The 23,416-nt window shown below is 48.7% G+C and overlaps 1 protein-coding gene across 1 annotated transcript in view; it reads left to right on the top strand.

Moving 5' to 3' along the window:
• The window catches only part of LOC146783173 (transmembrane protein 132D-like), a 1,969,967-nt gene that overhangs the window by 1,510,169 nt on the left and 436,382 nt on the right, over positions 1-23,416 (top strand). The gene's annotated exons all lie outside the window — the stretch shown is intronic.

The following is a 23,416-nucleotide window of genomic DNA, read 5'->3' as shown; positions in this document are numbered from 1 at the left end:
CAAGTTACAGTATTATCACCAATAGGTGCACATGTGATGCTGTGCCCTATATTGCTGAGTCTGTTTACCATATATCCTCCAATGAAAGTGCAGGTGCGCTGTGTCATATGTTTCAACCACCATTCATGTGTTTTACCTCCAAACAAGTTTACATCACATGCACTCATGTGTGATTCATGGACCTATAGTGATGTATGGCGACTCGTGTACTATAGGTGATATTTGGTGATTTACTTGTTATGTCTCTAACCTAACTGCCACATTTTATGTGTTGATGTTCGGATGTATGACGTGTTGATTCTTGCACTGCCACTTTCACAGGATCACATAATCTGTGCGGTATTTCGGATTCATGTTGGTTTGGTCCGTGTTATGTACAATATACTATCTTTTTAGATACTCCTGTGTAGAGTCTCTTTTGTAGTGTATTTATTGTTACTGGTGTGAGAGTGTTGCGCAAATGGTTTACACATTGCCTCTGTTGATAATCCTGCCTGCCCTGCGCCAAGCTACCAGAGGGTGAGCACAGGTTATCTTTGGTGTGTAACTGACTTGCGCAGACTAGAGTGGTGGGTTCACCTGGCGTGGGTGCATACCCTAGCCAACCAGAAACCCCATTTCTAACAAACACAAAGACTCAGTGAGACCTTCAGGATTGTTTGGGTTGGGTACACAGACTTTGAGGTCGGTGGCATGGGGCAGCATGTATCACATAGTCTGGAGTGATTTTACAGTTAACCGTGGACGGTCCACAGGTTAGTCTCAGGGCTATTGCTGGGGTCACCTGGCTCGTTAGGAGTGTCCATGGACCTTGAAGGTCTTTGCGGAGCGTTCTTTGCGAGCAGGTCCGTACTATCAGTGCGAAGCTCAAAGTTGGCGGCTCGTTCTCATTTTGAAGTTCTTCCTTCAGCTAATGTTCTGCTCAAACATCCTGTTTACTTGGCACGTGGGCGGAATCTCGACAGTTTATGGATGCTGTGAATGACAGCCCATTCTGTTTGGAACTCATCTTCCCCTTTCTGCTCCAGTGCTTTTATTTCCACCGCGGCTGTCATTATGCAGCGGGTGGAATTTGATTCTGATTGGTGTGATCATCGCTAATGAGTGAGTGGCTGAGAGATGGAGCTCTCATACAAGGAGACACCGCCTGTCACTCTGATTGGCTGCGTAACACGAAGAGAACATACTGCTTCTACTGCTGATCTGGGAAGGACAACAAGAGGGTACAGAGTGAGATAACCACAGGTGACCTGGGAGATGGGGGAGAGATGTGTCCCCAATGCTCAGACCATCAGAGTTTAGGCATAAACCTCCTGAGAGCTGACAACAAGTTCAGGTGGAAGGACAAAGGTTTGAGGCAGAAAGGGCACACTGAGGGTAAAACAGCATTTAACCAACAATCCAAGGGCATTGAAAAAACTACAGTGTGGCGCCCAGGCTCTCACCCCCACAGGCAGTAGACAAGGGGCTCACCAGAGTTAGCAGTAGACTAAATATACATGTCCGCGTGAGACTGACACACCCAATGAACAGCCTTCGAGCAGTGGAGATGTCAGTCCGATTAGATTTCAGTAGACAGTGTCCAACCAGAGGTAGCAGTAGACGGATTATGTGGGGAGCTAGTGGTACTTACACACCCGATGACCAGCCTTTGAACACTGGAGATACAAGTCCGATTAGATTTCAGTAGACGCACAGTGTCCACCAGAGGTAGCAGTAGACGGATTATGAGTGAGCTAGTGGTACTTACACACCCGATGACCAGCCTTTGAACACTGGAGATACAAGTCCGATTAGATATCCGTAGACACAGGGTCCACCAGAGGTAGCAGTAGACTGATTATGAGTGAGCTAGTGGCACTGACCCACCCGATGACCAGCCTTCGAGCACTGGAGATGTCAGTCCGATTAGCTATCAGTAGACACGGGACCCACCAGAGGAAACGGTAGACTAATTATGAGTGAGCTAGTGGTACTGACACACCCGATGACCAGCCTTCGAGCTCTGGAGATGTCAGTCCGATTAGATTTCAGTAGACACAGGGTCCACCAGAGGTAGCAGAAGACTTATTATGAGTGAGCTAGTGGTACTGACACACCCGATGACCAGCTTTCGAGCTCTGGAGATGTCAGTCCGATTAGATTTCAGTAGACGCACAGTGTCCACCAGAGATAGCAGTAGACTGATTATGAGGGAGCTAGTGGCACTTACACACCCGATGACCATCCTTCGAGCTCTGGAAATGTCAGTCCGATTAGATTTGCAAGCTGGGTGTTTTTTTCGAAGTGGTTAGAAAGGCAAGTACAAATCCGGTCAAAGGTCAGAGTGCCTTTTCTGGAAGGTCTGCAGGGTGCCAGTCGCTTCTAAGGTCTGTCTTTTAATGGCCAGGGGGGTGGGGGGTTGAAACAGTCAGTCATTTGGAAAATTAAAAAAAATGTTGTGGGTGGAATGCTTGAATTCATCTTAGTTACTGGTTATTAATTTGTGCCACATTCTGGTATACTGTTTTCCTGCTCATTATATTGTAAAACATATGGCCACCCCAGAGGAACCTGGGTATATAACTGTAAAAAATGCGTGCGGTGTGCAGTGCGGCGGACGTGTAGCATAGTTAAAGAACACGTATTATCACGTCATGGTCTCATATTTTTACCTGTTAATGTGGACACAGCTCTGTAATTCCTTTTCAATTGTACCGTTTCCAGTAGTTTCAGATAAAGGTGGCACACATAGATAGGTAGATAGGGTTGCAAAGACAGACAGACAGACAGACAGACAGACAGATATGACCCCAATGCCAATTCAGCGTAGTTCTATGTAAACTCTCAACTCAGTTTTCAGCGACTCCTCTGCGGGAGAGGGCCCGGGGGCAGAGGTCATGGTTAAATTCAATATTTTCGGAGTCCCGATTATGAAAGGGTTCGTGGCCCACCCCACCGCCGCCCAGGCTTACAAGGGCTTGAACAGCGTCGGGATAATTGATTCTATTTTTATTCTTCCTTTGATTTTTAATTAACTGTTCAAATTTCACATTTTGATTTAATTTTACCTTCAGAATACACTGTGACCGCTTGTGCTATTCCATTAAAGTTATGAAATCAATTTGAACATCCTGTTCTGCTTTTTCTCCATTTCTGGATTGGAGCGGGAAGGAGCAGACAGGACATTTAGCCCGCGGGATTGAAAAAACACACTTCGTGTCCACTCTCCCTTCATGTCTTTCTCTTGGAGTTTCGCTCGTTCTGCGGCACTTCTATAAGTGGAACTTCAGAGTGCAGAAAATAATCTACAAACTGCAGTACTCACAGATGCAGTGAGATGCCGAGGGAAGGTGGTGGCGGCAGTGAGGTGCAGTGGGAAGCTGGCAGTCACAGTGAAATGTATTGGGAAGATTGCAGCTGTAGCCATATGCATTGGGAAGATTGCAGTGAAGTGCAGTGGGAAAATGGCAGCTGCAGTGAGATGCAGTGGGAAGATGGCAAATGCAGTGAGGTGCAGAGGAAAATGGCAGCTGCAGTGAGAAGCAGTAGGAAGATGATGGCAGTAGTGAGATGCAGTGGGAAACTGGCAGTGACAGTGAGAAGCTTTGGGAAGATTGCAGATGCAGTGGGATGCAGAGGGAAGATGGCAAACGCAGTGAGGTGCAGAGGAAAGATGGGGGCTGCAGTGAGAAGCAGTAGGAAGATGATGGCAGCAGTGAGATGGAGTGGGAAGATGGCAGCCACAAAGAGATGCAGTAGGAAGATGGTAGCCACAGGTAGAAGCAGTGGAAAGATGGCAGTCACAGTGAGATTTACTGGAAAGATGGCGGACGCAGTGAAATGCATTGGGAAGATGGCAGTTGCTATGAGATGCGGTAGTAAGAAGGCAGACGCAGTGAAATGCATTGGGAAGATGGCAGCTGCTGTGAGATGCCGTAGTAAAATGGCGGATGCAGTGAAATGCATTGGGAAGATGGCAGCTGCTGTGAGATGCCGTAGTAAGATGGCGGATGCAGTGAAATGCATTGGGAAGATGGCAGCTGCTGTGAGATGCCGTAGTAAGAAGGCAGACGCAGTGAAATGCATTGGGAAGATGGCAGCTGCTGTGAGATGCCGTAGTAAGATGGCGGATGCAGTGAAATGCATTGGGAAGATGGCAGCTGCTGTGAGATGCCGTAGGAAGATGGCGGACGCAGTGAAATGCATTGGGAAGATGGCAGCTGCTGTGAGATGCCGTAGAAAGATGGCGGACGCAGTGAAATGCATTGGGAAGATGGCAGTTGCTGTGAGATGCCGTAGTAAGATGGCGGACGCAGTGAAATGCATTGGGAAGATGGCAGCTGCTGTGAGGTGCCATAGTAAGATGGCGGACGCAATGAAATGCATGAGGAAGATGGCAGCTGCTGTGAGATGTGGTAGTAAGATGGCGGATGCAGTGAAATGCATTGGGAAGATGGCAGCTGCTGTGAGATGCCGTAATAAGATGGCGGATGCAGTGAAATGCATTGGGAAGATGGCAGCTGCTGTGAGATGCGGTAGTAAGAAGGCAGACGAAGTGAAATGCATTGGGAAGATGGCAGTTGCTGTGAGATGCGATAGTAAGAAGGCGGACACAGTGAAATGCATTGGGAACATGGCAGCTGCTGTGAGATGCGGTAGTAAGATGGCAGATGCAATGAAATGCATTGGGAAGATGGCAGCTGCTGTGAGGTGCCATAGTAAGATGGTGGACGCAGTGAAATGCATTGGGAAGATGGCAGCTGCTGTGAGATGCGGTAGTAAGATGGCAGACGCAGTGAAATGCATTGGGAAGATGGCAGCTGCTGTGAGATGCAGTAGTAAGAAGGCGGACGCAGTGAAATGCATTGGGAAGATGGCAGCTGCTCTGAGATGCGGTAGTAAGATGGCGGACACAGTGAAATGCATTGGGAAGATGGCAGCTGCTCTGAGATGCGGTAGTAAGATGGCGGACGCAGTGAAATGCATTGGGAAGATGGCAGCTGCTGTGAGGTGCCATAGTAAGATGGCGGACGCAATGAAATGCATGAGGAAGATGGCAGCTGCTGTGAGATGCGGTAGTAAGATGGCGGACACAGTGAAATGCATTGGGAAGATGGCAGCTGCTGTGAGATGCGGTAGTAAGATGGCGGACGCAGTGAGGTGCAGAGGGAAGATGGCGTACACAGTGAGATGTATAGTCCTTTGCTGAAGTGCATCTTGTTGTTTATTAGCGTGCTTGCTTCTAGGGAAGTGCTGTGTAATTCCACAGATTCAGATGCCTGTGGAGACAAGCTCAGGTTTAAACCCTCCGTTGGCGGCCTCCCAATGGCAAGGAGGCAGAGCCTGCTCAAACCAAGCCAACTCCGATACCTGTGACAGATAGAGTCCTTCCTAACTTCACTGTCAGGGAAGTTATCAAGGATCTTTGATTAAAGATCAGAGGACCGCAGTTAGATCTATGATTTCACAGGTGGCAGAGGCAACATCTCTGTCTCTATCTTTGCAACCACCTCTCTGCGCCCGTCTATCCAATGCATTCTTATTAACACACACATACCTGTGTTGGTACCTTCCAGCATTATTAACGTCCTTTTTCTATGTTGGTGAGTGCTGTCAGTTAAGCCATTCTGTGAGTTACAACAGCTGCACATCTGTAATGCTACTTCTAAGTCTGCCACATTTCTCAGTTTTTGGTTTTCAAAGTATGGTCGTCATACCTGAATAAGGCTTTCCTGGGCCCACTTCTTTGCATCTGTCTACTCTTGCCCTCATGAACTTTAACCAGCGAGCAAAATGTGCCCAACCTCTAACCAACACCAGTCTTGAGATGAGAACCAACTGACTCCCATCAGATCTCTGCCCTTCACAGGTAGATGGTGACCCCTCAGGTGCTACTAAAGCGGCGACTGCAGCTCCACTGGCAGAACTCTGTGCAGCTGGCTTCTATGGCAGATCTCTGTGCAGCTGGCTTCTATGGCAGTACTCTGGGCACCTGCCTTCTATGGCCCTACTCTGGGCAGCTGCCTTCTATGGCAGTATTCTGTGCAGCTGCCTTCTATGGCAGTACTCTGGGCACCTGCCTTCTATGGCCCTACTCTGGGCAGCTGCCTTCTATGGCACTACTCTGTGCAGCTGCCTTCTATGGCAGAACTCTGTGCAGTCACCTTCTATGGCAGAACTCTGGGCACCTGCTTTTGATGGCCCTACTCTGGGCAGCTGGCTTCTATGGCAGAACTCTGTGCAGTCACCTTCTATGGCAGTACTATGAGCACCTGCCTTCTGTGGCCCTACTCTGGGCAGCTGCCTTCTATGGCAGACCTCTGCGCAGCTGCCTTCTATGGCACTACTCTGTGCAGCTGCCTTCTATGGCACTACTCTGGGCACCTGGCTTCTATGGCCCTACTCTGGGCAGCTGCCTTCTATGGCAGACCTCTGCGCAGCTGCCTTCTATGGCACTACTCTGTGCAGCTGCCTTCTATGGCACTACTCTGGGCAGCTGGCTTATATGGCAGTACCCTGGGCACCTGCCTTCTAAGGCCCTTCTCTGGGCAGCTGCCTTCTATGGCACTACTCTGAGCAGCTGCCTTCTATGGCACTACTCTGAGCAGCTGCCTTCTATGGCAGTATTCTGTGCAGCTGCCTTCTGTGGCACTACTCTGTGCAGCTGCCTTCTGTGGCACTACTCTGTGCAGCTGCCTTCTATGGTAGTATTTTGAGCACCTGCCTTCTGTGTCACTACTCTGTGCAGCTGGCTTCTATGGCAGGACTATGAGCACCTACCTTCTGTGGCACTACTCTGGGCAGCTGCCTTCTATGGCACTACTCTGTGCAGCTGCCTTCTATGGCACTACTCTGTGCAGCTGCCTTCTATGGCAGTACTATGAGCACCTGCCTTCTGTGGCACTACTCTGTGCAGCTGGCTTCTAGGGCAGTACTCTGGGCACCTGCCTTCTGTGGCACTACTCTGGGCACCTGCCTTCTATGGCACGACTCTGGGCAGCTACCTTCTATGGCCCTACTCTGGGCAGCTGCCTTCTATGGCAGAACTCTGTGCAGTCACCTTCTATGGCAGTACTATGAGCACCTGCCTTCTGTGGCACTACTCTGGGCACCTGCCTTCTATGGCACGACTCTGGGCAGCTACCTTCTATGGCCCTACTCTGTGCAGCTGCCTTCTATGGCAGAACTCTGTGCAGTCACCTTCTATGGCAGTACTATGAGCACCTGCTTTCGATGGCACTACTCTGGGCAGCTGCCTTCTATGGCAGTACTATGAGCACCTGCCTTCTATGGCACTACTCTGGGCAGCTGCCTTCTATGGCACTACTCTGGGCAGCTACCTTCTATGGCCCTACTCTGGGCAGCTGCCTTCTATGGCAGAACTCTGTGCAGTCACCTTCTATGGCAGTACTATGAGCACCTGCCTTCTGTGGCACTACTCTGGGCACCTGCTTTCGATGGCCCTACTCTGTGCAGCTGCCTTCTATGGCAGTACTATGAGCACCTGCCTTCTATGGCAGTACTCTGGGCACCTGCCTTCTGTGGCACTACTCTGTGCAGCTGGCTTCCATGGCAGTACTCTGGAAACCTGCCTTCTGTGGCACTACTCTGTGCAACTGCCTTCTATGGCAGTACTCTGTGCACCTGCCTTCTGTGGCACTACTCTGTGCAGCTGCCTTCGTTGGCAGTACTATGAGCACCTGCCTTCTGTGGCACTACTCTGGGCAGTACTATGAGCACCTGCCTTCTATGGCAGAACTCTGTGCAGCTGCCTTCTGTGGCACTACTCTGTGCAGCTGGCTTCTATGGCAGTACTCTGGGCACCTGCCTTCTAAGGCCCTACTCTGGGCAGCTGCCTTCTATGGCAGAACTCTGTGCAGCTGCCTTCTGTGGCACTACTCTGTGCAGCTGGCTTCTATGGCAGTACTCTGGGCACCTGCCTTCTAAGGCCCTACTCTGGGCAGCTGCCTTCTATGGCACTACTCTGAGCAGCTGCCTTCTATGGCAGAACTCTGTGCAGTCACCTTCTATGGCAGTACTATGAGCACCTGCCTTCTGTGGCACTACTCTGTGCAGCTGGATTCTATGGCAGTACTATGAGCACCTGCCTTCTGTGGCACTACTCTGTGCAGCTGGCTTCCATGGCAGTACTCTGGGCACCTGCCTTCTATGGCCCTACTCTGGGCAGCTGCCTTATATGGCAGTATTCTGTGCAGCTGCCTTCTATGGCAGTATTCTGTGCAGCTGCCTTCTGTGGCACTACTCTGTGCACCTGCCTTCTGTGGCACTACTCTGTGCAGCTGCCTTCTTTGGCAGTACTATGAGCACCTGCCTTCTGTGGCACTACTCTGGGCAGTGCTATGAGCAGCTGCCTTCTATGGCAGAACTCTGTGCAGTCACCTTCTATGGCAGTACTATGAGCACCTTCCTTCTGTGGCACTACTCTGTGCAGCTGCCTTCTATGGCAGTACTATGAGCACCTGCCTTCTGTGGCACTACTCTGGGCAGATGGCTTCTATGGCAGTACTCTGGGCACCTGCCTTCTATGGCCCTACTCTGTGCAGCTGCCTTCTATGGCAGATCTCTGCCCAGCTGCCTTCTATGGCACTACTCTGAGCAGCTGCCTTCTATGGCAGAGCTCTGTGCAGTCACCTTCTATGGCAGTATTCTGTGCAGCTGCCTTCTATGGCAGTATTCTGTGCAGCTGCCTTCTATGGCAGTACCCTGTGCAGCTGCCTTCTATGGCAGTACTTGAGCAACTGCCTTCTGTGGCACTACTCTGTGCAGCTGGCTTCCATGGCAGTACTCTGGGCACCTGCCGTCTATGGCCCTACTCTGGGCAGCTGCCTTATATGGCAGTATTCTGTGCAGCTGCCTTCTATGGCAGTATTCTGTGCAGCTGCCTTCTGTGGCACTACTCTGTGCAGCTGCCTTCTTTGGCAGTACTATGAGCACCTGCCTTCTGTGGCACTACTCTGGGCAGTACTATTAGCACCTGCCTTCTTTGGCACTACTCTGTGCAGCTGTCTTCTATGACACTACTCTGGGCAGCTGCCTTCTATGGCACTACTCTGGACAGCTGCCTTCTATGGTAGTATTCTGGGCAGTTGCCTTCTATGGCAGAAATCTGTGCATGCAGCAACCTTCTATCCAAGGCATTCTTATTAACACACAAATACCTGTGTTGGTACCTTTCAGCCTTATTAATGTCCTTTTTCCATGTTGGTGAGTGCTGTTAGTTAAGCTATTCTGTGAGTTACAACAGCTGCACATCTGTAATGCTACTTCTAAGTCAGCCAAATTTCTCAGTTTTCGGTTTTAAAAGTATGGTCGTCTTACCTAAATAAGGATTTCCTGGGCCCACTTCTTTGCATATGTCTACTCTTGCCCTCATGAGCAAAATGTGCCCAACCTCTAACCAACACCAGTCTTGAGATGAGAACCAAATGATTCCCATCAGATCTCTGCTCTTCACAGGTAGATGGTGACTCCTCAGGTGCTACTAAAGCGGCGACTGCAGCTCCACTGGCAGAACTCTGTGCAGCTGGCTTCTATGGTAGATCTCTGTGCAGCTGGCTTCTATGGCAGTACTATGAGCACCTGCCTTCTATGGCACTACTCTGGGCAGCTGGCTTCCATGGCAGTACTCTGGAAACCTGCCTTCTGTGGCACTACTCTGTGCAACTGCCTTCTATGGCAGTACTATGAGAACCTTCCTTCTGTGGCACTACTCTGTGCAGCTGCCTTCTATGGCAGTACTATGAGCACCTGCCTTCCGTGGCACTACTCTGTGCAGCTGGCTTCTATGGCAGTACTCTGGGCACCTGCCTTCTAAGGCCCTACTCTGGGCACCTGCCTTCTAAGGCCCTACTCTGAGCAGCTGCCTTCTATGGCAGAACTCTGTGCAGTCACCTTCTATGGCAGTACTATGAGCACCTGCCTTCTGTGGCACTACTCTGTGCAGCTGGCTTCCATGGCAGTACTCTGGCACCTGCCTTCTATGGCCCTACTCTGGGCAGCTGCCTTATATGGCAGTATTCTGTGCAGCTGCCTTCTATGGCAGTATTCTGTGCAGCTGTCTTCTATGGCACTACTCTGTGCACCTGCCTTCTGTGGCACTACTCTGTGCACCTGCCTTCTTTGGCAGTACTATGAGCACCTGCCTTCTGTGGCACTACTCTGGGCAGTGCTATGAGCACCTGCCTTCTATGGCAGAACTCTGAGCAGCTGCCTTCTATGGCAGAACTCTGTGCAGTCACCTTCCATGGCAGTACTATGAGCACCTGCCTTCTGTGGCACTACTCTGGGCAGCTGGCTTCTATGGCAGACCTCTGTGCAGCTGCCTTCTAATGCCCTACTCTGGGCAGCTGCCTTCTATGGCAGTACTATGAGCACCTACCTTCTATGGCCCTAATCTGGGCAGCTGCCTTCTATGGCAGTACTCTGGGCAGCTGCCTTCTATGGCAGTACTCAGTGCAGCTGCCTTCTATGGCACTACTCTGGACAGCTGCCTTCTATGGCAGTACTCTGGGCAGTTGCCTTCTATGGCAGTACTCTGTGCAACTGCCCTCTATGGCAGAAATCTGTGCATGCAGCAACCTTCTATGGCAGTACTCTGTGCAGCTGCCTTCTATGGCAGTGCTCTGGGCAGCTGCCTTCTATGGCAGTACTCTGTGTACTATGACCAGTTACCCTTCTACAGCAGTGCCCTCTGTAGCCACCTTCTTATACAGTGCCCTCTGCAGCCACCTTCTGTGGCAGTGCCCTCTGTAGCTAACTTTTATGGCAGTGCCCTCTGCAGCCACCTTCCACAGCAGTGCCCTCTGAAGCCACCTTCTATGGCAGTGCCCTCTGCAGCCACATTCCAGGGCAGTGCCCTCTGCAGCCACCTTCCACAGCAGTGCCCTTTGCACCCACCTTCCACCGCAGTGCCATCTGCAGCCACCTTCTATGGCAGTGCCCTCTGCGGCTTCCTTCTGTGTCAGTACTCAGTTTAGCTACCTTCTATGACAATGCCCTCTGCAGCCACCTTCCACTGCAGTACTCTGTGCAGCCACCTTCTAATGCAGTGCCCTCTGCCCCCACCTTCCAGGGCAGTGCCCTCTACAGACACCTTCTATGGCAGTGCCCTCTGCAGCTTCCTTCTGTGTCAGTACTCAGTTTAGCTACCTTCTATGGCATACCCAGTGCAGCCACCTTCCACGACAGTGCCTTCTGCAGCCAACTTCTGTGGCAGTGCCCTCTGCAGCCACCTTCTATGGCAGTGCCCTCTGCAGCTTCCTTCTGTGTCAGTACTCAGTTTAGTTACCTTCTATGGCCGTGCCCTTAGCAGCCACCTTCCACAACAGTGCACTCTACAGCCACCTTCTGGGCAGTGACCTCTGCAGCTTCCTTCTGTGTCAGTACTCAGTTTAGCTACCTTCCATGGCAGAGCCCTTTGCAGTCACCTTCCACAGCAGTACTCTGTGCAGCCAACTTTCCACGTCAGTGCCCTCGTCAGCCACCTTATATGGCAGTGCCCTCTTCAGCCACCTTCTGTGGCAGTTCCCTCTGCAGCCACATTCCACGGCAGTACTCTGTGCAGCCACATTCTATGGCAGTGCCCTCTGCAGCCACCTTCTACAGCAGTGCCCTTTACGGCTAACTTCTATGGTAGTGCCCTCTACAGCCACCTTCTGTGGCAGTGCCCTCTGCAGCCACCTTCCACAGCAGTACGCTGCGCAGGTACCTTCTATGGCCGTACCCAGTGCAGCCACCTGCTAATGCAGTGCCTTCTGCATCCATCTTCTGTGGCAGTGCCCTCTGCAGCTTCCTTCTGTGACAGTACTCAGTTTAGTTACCTTCTACGGCAGTGCCCTTTGCAACCACCTTCCACAGCAGTACTCTGTGCAGCCAACCTTCCACGCCAGTACCCTCGGCAGCCACCTTCTATGGCAGTGCCCTCTGCAGCTACCTTCTACGGCAATACTCTGTGCAGCCATCTTCTGTGGCAGTGATCTCTGCAGCCACCTTCTGTGGCAGTGCCTTCTGCAGCCACCTTCTGTGGCAGTGCCTTCTGCAGCCACCTTCTGTGGCAGTACTCTGTGCAGCCACCTTCTACGGCAGTACTCTGTAGAGCTACCTTCTGTGGCAGTGCCCTCTGCAGCTACCTTCTACGGCAGTACTCTGTACAGCTACCTTGCATGGCAGTGCCCTCTGCAACTACCCTCTACGGCAGTACTCTGTGCAGCTACCTTCTATGGCAGTGCCCTCTGCAGCTTCCTTCTGTGTCAGTACTCAGTTTAGTTACCTTCTATGGCCGTGCCCTTTGCAGCCACCTTCCACAACAGTGCACTCTACAGCCACCTTCTGGGCAGTGACCTCTGCAGCTTCCTTCTGTGTCAGTACTCAGTTTAGCTACCTTCCATGGCAGAGCCCTTTGCAGTCACCTTCCACAGCAGTACTCTGTGCAGCCAACTTTCCACGTCAGTGCCCTCGGCAGCCACCTTATATGGCAGTGCCCTCTTCAGCCACCTTCTGTGGCAGTTCCCTCTGCAGCCACATTCCACGGCAGTACTCTGTGCAGCCACATTCTACGGCAGTGCCCTCTGCAGCCACCTTCTACAGCAGTGCCCTTTACGGCTAACTTCTATGGCAGTGCCCTCTACAGCCACCTTCTGTGGCAGTGCCCTCTGCAGCCACCTTCCACAGCAGTACGTTGCGCAGGTACCTTCTATGGCCGTACCCAGTGCAGCCACCTGCGAATGCAGTGCCTTCTGCATCCATCTTCTGTGGCAGTGCCCTCTGCAGCTTCCTTCTGTGTCAGTACTCAGTTTAGTTACCTTCTACGGCAGTGCCCTTTGCAACCACCTTCCACGGCAGTACTCTGTGCAGCCAACCTTCCACGCCAGTACCCTCGGCAGCCACCTTCTATGGCAGTGCCCTCTGCAGCTACCTTCTACGGCAATGCTCTGTGCAGCCATCTTCTGTGGCAGTGATCTCTGCAGCCACCTTCTGTGGCAGTGCCTTCTGCAGCCACCTTCTGTGGCAGTGCCTTCTGCAGCCACCTTCTGTGGCAGTACTCTGTGCAGCCACCTTCTACGGCAGTACTCTGTAGAGCTACCTTCTGTGGCAGTGCCCTCTGCAGCTACCCTCTACGGCAGTACTCTGTGCAGCTACCTTTCACAGCAAAACTCTATGCAGCTCCCTACTATGACAGTACTCTGTGCAGCTACCTTCTATGGCAGTGCCCTCTGCAGCTACCTTCTACGGCAGTACTCTGTGCAGCCACATTCTACGGCAGTACTCTGTGCAGCTACCTTCCACGGCAGAACTCTGTGCAGCTCCCTTCTACTGCAGTACTCTGTGCAGCTCCCTTCTACTGCAGTACTCTGTGCAGCTCCCTTTTACTGCAGTACTCTGTGCAGCTCTCTTCTACGGCAGTACTCTGTGCAGCTACCTTCAATGGCAGAAATCTGTACAGCTCCCTTCCACTCATGCTTACGTGTGCTCAGAGAAATATACAGAATTCACAGTGTGACGTTTTCAATATATGTATTGAACCAACATTATTCTTGTATTGAATACATGTGCTGTCATAATCAGTAGACAGAGGCAGATGAAAATGATTACGAGCACCAAAGAGAGTAAATAGTAGGAACAGCTCTGCCATTGTGCTAAAAACAGTGTATATGTAAGGGCATATAAACAGGGCAGTAATCAGGTGTACACCTACTATGCAAGCCCTAATCTGCGTGTACATAGAGTGTGTGTAGGTGTAGAGCCAAGCAATCTTAAGGCCACCGTTGATTACGGTTGTCAGTCAGGTTGTCAGTCCATTGAATAAGAAACGAATACAATTCATTTGGTCATAGGACGAACAAGGAAATAATTACCTTTGACATATGCTGTGCTGCCCACTCTTGAATTAATGATACCTGCACTTCACCTTCCTGGACCATGAAATGGTCCCATCTTTTCATTGATTGGAGCTATCAGACAATATTCAAGTATTTGAGTTTTCCCCATGCATTAATCAACAGGGGGTTTAAGATCGCTCAAGTTCTGTCCTGATGAAGACCCCCCTGCAATGTTCAAGTGGCCCGTCCACCCCTAAGGAGTCGAAACGTCGACATTTCAATACCTATCAACCTGGAATGGGAATTTCCTCCACATCAATATAACACAGAAGTTTTATGTTGTAACAACTAAATTGTGGAAAAACTAATAATAATAAGTATTTCCAGCCAGATTACCCTCTTGTGATTATTGTTTATATTTAATATATTATCTTTCACTTGTAATTTTCAACAACTTCTTACCTACTCACACGCATTCTTTTCTACACTCTTTCCACTGTATGTGGAGCAACTGTATAACATGAAAGAATATATTTTGCAGTTATTGTTCGACACTCTTTATAAATTATTTTGAAACCCAACTCATTGAGGTGTCTTTGTAATATTGGGTACCAAGTATGATGTGGTTTAAATCGTTCCATTGGGACCACTTATTTCTGCAGCAAGATTCTACCTCCCACCCTTGAAATAGATCTGTGCTGTACCCTAGCACTGCATGTGTCCTCCCCTCGTGAGTCGCAAAAAGAGGGAAAACACTTCTCAGTAGGTGATCCAAATACCCCCTACATATCTGAACCTTCCAACCAGACCCATCATAAAGTGGTCCTCTCTGTCTGTTGTGTTACTACACTCACCTCCTCCTTGCCTTTCTCAACCCAGCTTGGGAGGAGAATAAACTGTGGTTAGTAGTTTTTGCCTTATAAAAAACTTAAATAAAAAAAATATCTATACATTTTTTGAGTCCTTGCAAAATGTCAATCTGTTTACTCACCAGTATCCTCTGCTCTTGCCGCTCCACGCACAGCACTCACCCGCCAGGCCGCATGCAGCGTGCCTCCAAGCGGTCTATGAGTATATTGAGGCCACCATCAAGAGTTACCAGGGGCGATGAGGCGGTGTGTGTCAATGCTTTCTCAGAGAGGACACCGACTCCCCTCCCTCCAGACTGCTGTCCAACGCTTTGTTCCTGCCATGCCGCATGCAGCGTGCCTCCTAGCAGGCAGTGAGTATATTGAGGCCACCATCAAGAGTTACCCGGGGCGATGAGGCGGTGTGTGTCACAGCCCTGCCTCCGCCCACCCCGCTAGCACTAAGGGGGGCAATGCTTTCTCAGAGAGGACACAGACCTCCCTCCCTCCAGACTGCTGTCCATCGATTTGTTCCTGCCATGCCGCATGCAGCATGCCTCCTAGCAGGCAGTGAGTATATTGAGGCCACCATCAAGAGTTACCAGGGGCTGTGGGGCGTTGTGTGTCACAGCCCTGCCTCCGCCCACACCCGCTAGCACTAATGAGGGGGGCATGCTTTCCTCAGAGAGGAGGCAGGCTCCCGTTCCTCAAGACTGCTCTCCATAACTTTGTTCAGCACCCCCAATCGTCACAGCCCCCACCCAACCCCACAACAACCTGGAGGTAATAGTTTTTAACTTCCTGAAATCAGGAAAACTATGGATGTACGCACCTTTAAAAAACAAGTCACTGTAAGAAACAGTGCACTTGCTGTTATCGTGCCCCCTGGTGACTAGTAGATTACATTGCTACAAACTCTATAGCCTCCTGGGGGGGGGGGGGTCTGATCGCTTTAAAAATTTGACTATGAAAATGTTCAAACTTTATTGCTTCAAAAATTAGCTTCTACTTTGCAGATACACACACATAAATATTCCATCTCACATACTCCTGCTTGAAGTTGAAGCACAACCAGAAATAAGATAGAAAAGCAACGCAAAGGGTGCATTAGAATGACATTATCGGCAGGGTGACGTCACCGGGTACCACTCGAGCTCAGCTGCCTTGTATGTGACAATCAGAATATACAATGATGCCAGGAGCTCAGACTCAAAACCAGGAGCCAGCTATCGACCAGAGTGTAGGAGGCGTTAAACACTGGGTGCAGCGCCTGCAGTATCGACGTTCGTGGAATAGATTAGTAGTTTGCAGGTCCGTCCAGATTTTATCGCTGTGCTCTCACTTTCTTCCCTTACTGTCTTCTTGTTTTGTTTTCAACAGTTTTATGAACTTTTATGGCTGATAGCCGAAATAAAGTTTTCTGACTGACTGACTGCTTTTTGGACTTAGTCTCTCCCAAAGGCGTCAGCTCTGATGCTGAGGCCTTGTAGTCTGCTATAGTGATAGACTTGGGGAGAACCCTGGCATTGTGTCAGTTCCGTGTACCCACCACTTCCACCCAGAGGGATTATTCTGTAATACCGATAGCACTGGCGCCCATAAAGCACCTGCGCGATCATCAGAGGGCGTTCCCTCATTTTCATGGGAGTGTGTTCCCACGCCGTATTACAGACACAGGCGCAGAGGCAAAGAAGCTCACAGGAGGCATTTGCCTTGATTGCGTCAGATGCACATTTTAAAAGGTGTGCACTATGTATTATATATCCCCAAGTTGTGTTTTTTATGTGATGCATTTCCTCGTCAATGAAGCAAGGGTCATTTCTGCAAATCCCCAGGCCTTTTAGAGCTCAGGAAGGTGTCATCTGAAATTTTGCTGAAAAGAGTGTTCAGGGTCAGTTGTTTGTTCCCCTGTCTGTCTGATTTCCGCTTTGTGCTTGGGTACAGCACCCTCTTGGGGTGTGCAGAGGAACTGCAGGCGGCCGCTTTGCCAAAGTCCCACGCAGGGAGTCTGGTGGCGCAAGGGTATATTCCGCCATATTGAAGAACGTTATATTGTTTTGTAATGGCGTGAATGCATCGGGCAAGTGTAGAGCACCGACTATCAAGCAGACATCATTATGACACCCTCAGACATAGATAAAAGCACAAGAGATGATGTTGAAGTTCATGGGACTGATTGTGTCTTTGGAAGTTTTTACTTTGTGCATCAGAGTGGTGGAGGAGATTATGCCTGCAACCCTGACAGACATAAAACCACTATGTCTTGAGTTGGCCCCCACCCTGGCTATGATCTCTGTGCATTTATAGGAGCTGCCACCATGGAGGTTCATGTGAAGGCACAGAAACATTTGGTGCAGGGCTGTCGTCTTTCAGGCGGTTGCGCTCTAAACTTTTTTTTGGTTTTTCAGAAACAAAGTCCCAAATTGGGATTTTCTTTCTCTAAAAGAAAACCAATGGTCCCTACGTCATGGACATGTTCTTCCAGGGTTCCAGGGTATTGCTTTTTTCTGTTCATGGTTGGCATAAAAAAGGGGCATCAGAACATCCACTCTAAATAGGACAGGCAGTCTGGTACCCTATGACGGCCCTTACGCCGTCAGAGTAAGATTTCCAAAGGCAGGACCAGCAGGTCAACCCTGTCAGAAAACTGATGTTCCACCTGACTCACAAAAGAGCAAGAGGTCTACGGGTTTGGCAGTGAGGCTGGTCTCTCGTGTTTGCAATGGGATACCCTGCCCACCCCTCCAAGTCAGGACTTTATTCTTAACTCTGCTTGAAACACAGCCAACACGTGTCTCCCTCCCCCTAAAAGCTGGACACCCTGGGGCACAGGTTTCCAAACTTTTCATGCTGGTGACACACTTTTTTGACATTCCTGCTTTAGTGACACGGTAATGCGAGCGAGCGTAGCGAGTGAGCCGGAATCACCACAGAGGTGTTCGGGGGGGTTTAAAAAATAGTGGGCAAATGGTGCATTTTCAATCAAATTGGAGAAAGCAAGAAGGTTTAATAAAGCAATTGTGAATCTGTTTTTAACAAAGACAGTGACTGGCAAAACAGGGAGTAAGGTTAGGTTTGTGCCTGAAACAAGAATATAATCATGCACACATCGACACATGCCCCAGTGATTTACAGCACAAAAAGGGCACCCCCACAGCATATGGAGTGTTGGTTTTGGCAAACGTTTCTTCCTTCTTAAATACTAAAAAGAAACATGTGAATCAAATTAGAATAATTCCCAGTTAAAAAAAACAAGGCAGTACATTAGATCAACTGTCGGTTGGGTTGTGGAGTTTTGTTTCGCCACGTTATCAAAAGAAAACCTATTTCCTGGGCCAAATATTAAGTTGCTGGTGAGCTATTATATAATAATCAACTTTAAGCATGTTGGCCTTGTTTGTCATATTCTGTCCTTTTTTTTTTTTTAGGTCCCGTCTAGGCTGCGCATGTGCTGTCTCGAACAGCATGTTTTCAATCTGTGTGCTTCAGCCCGCCCATTGCCTTACCACTTGTTTGCTCCATCGTGCTCTCATATCCGTCGTTCCCGTTAGTCCATAGCATAAAAGCGTCATGCTTCTTCCTGTGTTTGACCCTTCCCCTGAACATGGACCAAGTGCTTGCGTCCTTCCACTACTCCTGTTATAGGAGCTACTATTTTCTTTCTCTTTGAGCACTCCACACGAGTGCTGGTGTTTTCACTCACTCCATCTCCTCCCACCCGCCCCAACCCTGTTGATTCGTTTTCTTTGTAGATCGGCTTTATTATTCACCTCACTCACCGAGCCAGCAAAATGATAAGTGATGTGTACTTACCCCTTTGAGCTCATCCACTTACGCACAGATCAAGAAAATAAATGGCCTTCCTGCTAGTTAGGAGCTTGGGCCTCAGTTTTCTAAATGCACCTGTCCTTCTTGGCTCACTGTGCTATATTAGAAGAATTACAATGTATGAACTGCAAGTAACAAAAGGATCTCTGTGTTCAAAGCGCTAACTCACTTGCCCATTTACATACAATAAAAATCTGTCATCTGCGCGTTACATAATGTGCTTTCCAGGAGACCTATTAACCCTCAATGCTACTTTGATCCAAAACTGGGACTAGACAAAACACAAACCTCTCCAGCAAATAGTTATTTTACCATTATTATTATTCCCCGAGCTTTACTGAGCACACAAAGATCTCTGCCACAGGTGCCTTAACCCCATGATATTTTAAAATACAGACTTTGCAACCAGTTGAGTAGAACAGATTTACTGCCGCATTTCTCCTTGTTGCCAGTTTCTTTGTGGCAGGATTTAAAAAAATAAATACATGTTAAGGCCCTGATTTTGCATCGGGTTGCATAATTTTTTTGCACAACCCCGAAGCAAAATCTAATTTGTTAAATATTGTAATGAGCTCAAATGTACTTACGATAGACCTGCTAAACAAACATATAACTTTCATGTTTGGTTTCTTGTGCTACTGGCAGTGACTAATATTGATTTTTAGTTTTTGTTTTCAGAGGCAGTCATTAAAGCTGTGAGATAATTGAGAGGATTTGTTAAATAATTGATAGTTGTCATTTTGCTTTGTCGGGTTATTACCTGGTAAAAGTAATACAGTTGTTCAACTCATCGTTCAGTGGGAAAAGCCTGTTGTTTAGTTCAGCTTTTTGTAAACAGCAGTGTGCAGGGGTGAGAGTATTGCCTGAAACAGCTTGAAGCAGTAACTGCTAAAGAGCAGTGAACATGTTGCATTAGCCATGCGTTAGGGATTGTTTAATGACATGTCTTAACCAAAAGGGTTGGGGTGTTGGGTGTGTGTAAGTGAGAGAGGGACATGGAATAAGGTAGAAAAGGGCTGGTAAAAATGGCCCCATGGCCTGCGACCTCTTATTTAATTATCCTGATCAGGCCCGGCTCCAGGAATTTTTATTTGGGTGGGCCAAGGGTGCATTTGGGGGGGCCACTGCGGGATCGATTTGTCGCATATATGTCTAGGCAGGCCTGCTTCAGTGCCCTCCTTTATCTCTTCTTAGTCTTACAAGGCCCAGTAAAACGCACTCTTTTCCAAATCTCTTTCTAAATATTATCACTCTCAAAAAGTGTTTTTTCTATGAAATGTTCCTTTGATGGGAAAAGGAGGTTCCTGAGGTGGTAGTATCAGGCAACTGACACTACTCGGGCTCCCTCTGAGCGAGCCTTCAGGGAGAATCCCTCTTCATTACTACCTCCACCTGACCCCGGACTCTGCAACGCACTCCCTTACAGGCTTGATTATCCACTACTCCTCTCCAGTGCACCTTATCTCACAGCTGACCTTGGGCCCTAGCCCCATATCAGGCACCATCGGGCTCCACTTTCATTTTTCCCGGTAAAAACAATAGTAAAATCACCTTCAAACTTAAAACATTGAATAAAGCAGTAAATATAATTAGCACGCACTTTAAAGTATGTTCCACAGTAGCCTGTATGACCAGACTGCTAATTAAACAAAAACAGAAAGGCCATGACAGGGCCGGGTTTAGCGCTGATGCGAAAGTCTTTTTTGGCGCCACACTAATAACCTCTTTCTCCGTAAATACCTTTACTACCACCTTCCAACAGTGCCCCTCATCCCTCCATGGCCCCCCCATTGACCTCTTCCTCGGATTCCCTCACTGCCACACTCCACAAGTGCCCCTGATCTCCCCATAGCCCCTCCCCCTCGTGACCTCCTCCTCGGATTCCCTCACTGTCACCCTCCACCAGTGCCCCTCATCTCTCTGTAGCCCCTCCCCCTCATGACCTCCTCCTCAGACTCCCTCTCTACCACCCTCCACCAGTGCTCCTCGTCTCTCCCTAGCTCCCCCCCTCCACCCCATGACCTCTTCCTCGGATTCCCTCACTGCCGCCCTCCAACAGTGCCCCTCATTGCTCCATAGCCCCTCCCACCACCACCTCCTCCTCAGATTCCCTCGCTGCCACCCTCCAACAGTGCCCCTCATCTTTACGTAGACCCTCTCTCATATGCATTTCATTTGTTGTATAGCGCTACTCATGTCAGTGTAGTGTGTCAGTACTTTACACCACGCACACATTATACAGAGACAATGAGTCATACAAGTATGTAAATCAGTCTACAGGGAATGTCACATAAGCCAATGAGGATGACAAGGTGTATGAATCACGTCATACATACTGGTGGGCAATATATTTTAAGAGGGTTTGGTGTGGGGAAACAACTTTAGGATTTAAAGAGTATTACATGGGGGTCAGCTTTACTGATAAAAATGTATATCTGCCCAAACATACTCATTTCAGCAACATTAGAATAATGAAAGACTGAGGAAGTTCTAACTATATCACAAAACAAAAATAAGCGAAGTTCTAACTACACCATTCATGTTTGTATGCAGCTCTTTGGTGACAGTTCATTGGTCACTGTCCTATGTTAGGATTGTAACTTCTGAACTGCAAGTAGCACAAGGATCTCTGTGACAAAGGCAGTAACCCACTGAGCTTCCACATAAAATACAGTTGATCTGCATTTAAAAACTACGGACAGACAAACGATTGCCCTCCAGCAGGATCATTAATCACCAGCGTTATCTGGGCATGTTGTGTTGTCTTATTTTATCCTGCATCGGTCATGATAATGATAAAAAAATTGTTTAAATGAAGCACGCACAAAGTATGTGTCCTGCTGGTCCTGTGCACATTTTAAATCGAAAAACAAATAGTGACAAATTCTCCTACCTACTTTATTAGTCAAAGTGTGTCACAGCCTGGTGTGATAAACTGCTGCAGGGGTCGGGAAAGGTGACAGGAATAAACAAACTTCTTTTCTCCTGCACTGCATAGAAAAGGAAATATCCACGCAGCAGGACAGTCGGCAAAGGTTACCGGTGACAAACAAAGGATTTGTCCCTTTCGCCATGTGGAGATGGAGGGGTGAAAAAAAAAACAAAGCCTCGTTAATGGTCTTGTAAAGACCTGTGAAGTACCCGGGTGCGGCTGCGATAATCTCAAAGCTGTCTGTGTGTGTGGGAAGCTGTCTCAGCCTGGGCGCGCGCACACACAGACAGCTCTTTGAGCTCAATTCCGTTGCGCCCCTGCCTTTAAGCCCTCACTGCGAGGGCCAAGGCTCCTGTTGCGCGACACACCCACGAAGGTCAGGCGACACAGTAACGTGTCGCGACACATACTTTGGAAAGCTCTGCGCCTGGGGGGTTTTCAAGTTTGTCACAATACATTGATGCAAAAAATATTATGACATTAAAACAATGATCCAAAAATAATGTAGTTTTTTTATAGCACACCCAGTTCTTAATTTGAGCTGGTGCTTGCTGGTGTGGTCACCAGCACTTATTTTTGGAGACCTGCACTTATTTTTTCCCAAGAGACCTTGCAATTAGGTTAGAGCAAGAGAGAAAAAATCAAAAAAGGGGAAAGAAGGGGGAAGAGAAGGACAGGAAAACATTGACAAAGGGAGAAAGAAGTTTATGAAAAAGAATCTGCAGGAGTGAGTTAAAGGGGCAGGGAGAGTCAGGTGGGGAACGGAAGAGGCCTGAGATGGAATCATTACCACGCATCGCTGTTATTCGACACCGGACCTTCAACAGCGCCAGAGGTGGGCTAACCCTGGGTCAAAGCACTTAGTCTTTTGCACACTGAGCACTGTGTACACCTTTCCTGTGCACTTAGGTGAACAATAACTGGAGCATAAATACATAAATTGTTATGTGGTCACATTAGGCCCAGGTAATACCACCACCCTTTCACTTGCTCATGTTTAAAGATGTCAAATTTAATTGAATGCATTTCGCTGACACTGTCGAGGTCGCCCCATGCCGGACTTCCAGCCCTGCTGACTCCTGTTTCCCTCCTGAGAAGGATGGTGCCCGGCCCTACACCAAGACGGGCTCCCGATGAAACAGAGTTAGATAAGCCTCAGGGTCTCTGGCAGATTCACACACCCTCGGCACTCCAGGATAGCGAGTGATAGGTAGAAGCATTACTATCGCTATTCTTGCATGTGAGCATATATTCCAAGTAATAGCACAATGGTTGAACTGTTCATTTTCTTTACTATTCTAGAGTTGCCGATTAGTCTGTTCGTTTTCCTTCTATTGATAATTGCAGCGCACGTCTTATACACAAGAATCTCCTCGCTTCAGAGAGGCAGAATACGATTCGCAGTTAAAGGCGTACATACTACACCTTTAGTAGGTTAACAAGCACAAGTACAAAAAGAGCAAACCAATCATGTGGAACATATAAGTAACAATAATTGCAGTGTTGAATGGGAGACCCATGTTGTCGACAAGAAATAAAAGTTAGATAGGGCAGCTCAGGTCCATGGTTGTGAATGGCTCTTCAGGAGTAACAATTTGACTTGTTTTTTGAATGAGGAGGTCGAAGGGTTAGATCTGATTTTGGGAGAAAGAGCATTCCATATTCTCGGAGCAAGGCCAGAGACGCAGCGGTTGTATGTTTTTTTCTTTTTGAATTGGTGAGGTTTCGCGGGAGAGCGTTAGAGCTTCTTAGGGCCCGATTCAAACCAGAAAGTTCGAGGTTTTTTTGCCAGGTAAACGGGGGTGTTATAATGAAGAGCTTTGTGCGTCAAGCAGGCTATCTTGAGTTTGGTGGTTAATTTGACTGATTTAGGGAGTTTAACCCAGAAAATGTTTCTGGGCTATGAGAATAGATGGTGAAAAACTTCAGAACAGGGAGGATTTTTCAATCTAACGTTTGCCTCTTTTTCTCACCTACAATATTAGATC

Source organism: Triturus cristatus, chromosome 11 (assembly GCF_964204655.1).
Source record: "Triturus cristatus chromosome 11, aTriCri1.1, whole genome shotgun sequence".
Taxonomy (NCBI): Eukaryota; Metazoa; Chordata; class Amphibia; order Caudata; family Salamandridae; genus Triturus; species Triturus cristatus.
This window is presented reverse-complemented; position numbering and strand designations above follow the sequence as displayed.